The following is a 3,746-nucleotide window of genomic DNA, read 5'->3' on the forward strand; positions in this document are numbered from 1 at the left end:
ATATATATATATATATATATATAAATTAATATTCAGAGCAAGCGAGTAAGTACACTGGCTTTGCCACATGCTTTAAGAAGACGAATAGCATGTGGCAATGCCAGTGTACTTACTTGCTTGCCCTGAATATTTATAAATTTATTACTTTTACCTTAACCAGTTTATTACATGCTAACTACCTGATAAAATCATATGTTGATTTTATCCTGACTTTTAAAATATATGTATGAATGTATGTATATGTATGTATTTATAGAAATTGATCAGATAAGTGAAGTGAAGAGAGAAAATGGATGTTTATTTCATTTGTTTATAGCTGTTTCATAACCATAGCTGTTAATCAACCCTTGGAAAAATCAGTTCCCCACAAAACACTGATATATGAATATCATAGGAGTATATTTTGACTTTGGTTTGATTGAGCATTCCCTGTTTTGTGCTTTCTATAGAAGCCATGTCTGTGCCTGAGGCTAACCAACAGCCTGTACTGCAATCATTATGAATCTCACTACTTTATTATTATTATATGTATAAATTTAGCAGGAATTTGAATACAAAGGCAGGTGTCCAATTTATTATTGTGATAGTAACAGAACCACAGAAATGATGCAGGTTTACAAGCATAGTGATGGCTTTCATTATAATTGTTTTCAGTTTAAGAGCCATAATACATTTGATTAAACATTTCAGAAAAATATAAAACAAACTGTGTTCACAAAAGCCATTCAGTATGATGACCATCGTTGGATGACAATAGAATTCCTGTCTTCAAAGAACTAATAGGAAGGCTACAAAAAAAATCTATTGGGACATATAAGAATATTATCAATCTCACTGGACTGAGAAATTCTTACAATAAACAATCTCTAAACATTTACATTAAGTTGTCGATGTAAAGATCACATACGCCAGAATATCAAAACAAATAATTGAAGAAGGGAATGAATTAATTGAAGGTGCAAATGAATTTATAAAGCCACAATGAATTTATAGTAAATTGTATAGAAGAAGGCACCATGGAACACTTGCTTTCATCTCATGGAATATATTATTTATATATCTTTTATCTCCATCATCATTATTTTATTATCTGCTAGCATGGGTTGGATAGGGTCGTAATGGACTGAGTAAATCCTTACTCGGAGTTACTACTCTTTTCCTAGGGAGGTTGGAGAATCACATCTCGAATGTTTCAATGTTGGCTTGATTTCTAAAGCTAGATGCATTTCTTGGTACCAATCCCTTTACAGAGTGCACTAGGGGTATTTTATTGTGACACTAGTTTTGTTGCAATAAAATGTTTACTGTATTATGATGCAGAAGTGATGAAGTAGAGAATATCATTCAACCTTATTTATACATATGAGTGTATGTATGTATGTATGTATGTATGTATGTATATACATACATACATATGAACACACACACACACACACACACACACACACACACACATTCACACACATTCATATCATATATATATATATATATATATATATATATATATCATAGATGCACATATATTTATATATACATTTTATGCAGACATACACATACACACATTTATATGAAGGCACATGGCTCAGTGGTTAGAACACCGGGATTACAATCATGAGGCTGTGAGTTTGATTCCTGGTCTGGGCTGTGTGTTATATTCTTGAGTAAGACACTTTATTTCACATTGCTCTAGTTTACTCAGCTGTAGAAATGAGTTGCCACATCACTGGTGCCAAGCTGTATCAGCCTTTGCCTTTCCCTTGGACAACATTGGTAGTGTGGGGAGAGGAGACTGGTATGCATGGGCAACTGTTAGTCTTTTACAAACAATCTTGCTTGGACTTGTATCTGAGAGAGAGGAACTTTCTAGGAGCAATCCCATTGTAATTTCTGATCGAAGGGTGCCTTTACCCTTTATCCTTTATATATTTATATATATCCTCATCCTTTGATGTCTGTTTTCCATGCTGGCGTGGGTTGGACTGTTTGACCAGAACTGGCAAGCTGGGAAGCTGCACCAGGTTCCAGTCTGATTTGGCCTGTGGTTGGATGCCCTTCCTATGCCAATCACTTTACAGTGTGTGTTGGGTGCTTGTAATATGCCACTGGCACAAGTGCTTTCATGTGGCACTGGCATTAGTGCTCATTATGTGGCACCATCACAAGAACTTTTTATGTGGCACTAGTACAGGAACTTGCAGGTCAATCCTCTTCTCCAGGGGATGCAGCCTTAACACTTTTGCTGAGGACAGGTCTTCTTGAGTACAGCAAGGCACCAGGTATCTCAATCTTTTGTTATCTTATCTAAAAGGTTCAGAATTCTGAGATTGTCCTTCAGTAATATATCCCATGTCTTCCACAAGTTCCATCCACTTTGAGTGAATGACACTTCTTTATGAGCTGTCAGCATCCATCCATATTACATGACTAAACCAGCACAGTTTTCTCTCTTGCACACTGCAGCTAATTCCTCTTATGCCTAACTCCTCTCTCAATACACTAACATTCCGTCACATGTCTACACTTACATTACACATACAGCAGAGCATACTAGTCCCATTCCTCTCTAACCTTTGCATGTCCTCTGTATTCAGGACCCACATCTCACTACTATGTAGAATTTCTGTTCATATGCGTGCATCATACAGTCTTCCTTTCCCTTGGAGAGAGAAATTATTGGTTACCAACAGAGGTAAAAGCTCTCTGAATTTTCTCCGTCTTATTCTTATTCTAGTGATTAAACTTTCTCTACATCTTACCTCTCAGTTAATTAGGTTCCCTAGGTAGCAGAAATTATCCACTACCTCTAAAGAGCCTCCAAGGCATTTGAGAAAATCGATTTCTCGAGTATCTGTAATTTTTATGACTTTTGTGCATCTTCCACATACGAACACTACTTTCTCTGATTACCTTCTTATTATTCCACTGCACTTCTTGTGTGTCCATAGCTTACACTGGGTACACCTTTTAGAATTCCTGCCCACACTTTTCCTACATAACATGTAGGGCTACTTACCTGAAGTGGGTAGGGTCCTGTCTGTTTTCTTGCTTACTAAAACCTTAATCTTTGTCAAGTTAACCTTAAAGCCCTTAGATTCCAAGTTTTGCTCCCACACCTGGAATTTCTTTTCTGAAATAGAATCTGCTATGAGGACAAGATTGTCAGCATAAGGTAGTTTCCAAGGGCTGCCAGTCTTGAATTCCTCTATTATGACCTGGAAGACAATGATGAGAAGTAGGGGACTGAGGACTGAGCCTTCATGAACACCTACCTGTGAACCAAATTCTTCGCTGTACTCATGGTTAACGCTCACCTTATTGACAGCACCCCTGTACATGGTCTGTACAGCTTTCATCAGCCACTCATCTATCCCTAGCCTTCTCAGAGTAGACAAGTGGCTTGTGAAAGCTGTACAGACCATGTACCTATATATACGTATCAACATCATTGCCGTCATCATTGTGTTAACATCCACTTTTCCATGCTTACATGAGCTGTATGGAATTTGTTGAAGTGGATTTCCTACAAATGGATAACCTGTCTGTTATCAACTCCTACCTCTTTTCAAGGAAGGTAAAATATTTCTCTATGATCAAACATGTTTTCACAGAAGATTAGAAAGGAAGAACACCACTTGCATGATGGTAACATTCATTTACAACTATTATGTGATGCCAAGCTAAAGAGAGAGTAACACACACTCACACATATACATTAAACAAATGTATATATATATATATATATATAT

At 36.7% G+C, this 3,746-nt stretch overlaps 1 protein-coding gene across 1 annotated transcript in view; it reads right to left on the minus strand.

Annotated features, from left to right (window-relative positions):
* The window catches only part of LOC106884495 (synaptotagmin-11), a 111,163-nt gene that overhangs the window by 8,201 nt on the left and 99,216 nt on the right, over nucleotides 1-3,746 (minus strand). The gene's annotated exons all lie outside the window — the stretch shown is intronic.

The sequence above is a fragment of the Octopus bimaculoides genome, chromosome 2 (genome assembly GCF_001194135.2).
Source record: "Octopus bimaculoides isolate UCB-OBI-ISO-001 chromosome 2, ASM119413v2, whole genome shotgun sequence".
NCBI lineage: Eukaryota > Metazoa > Mollusca > Cephalopoda > Octopoda > Octopodidae > Octopus > Octopus bimaculoides.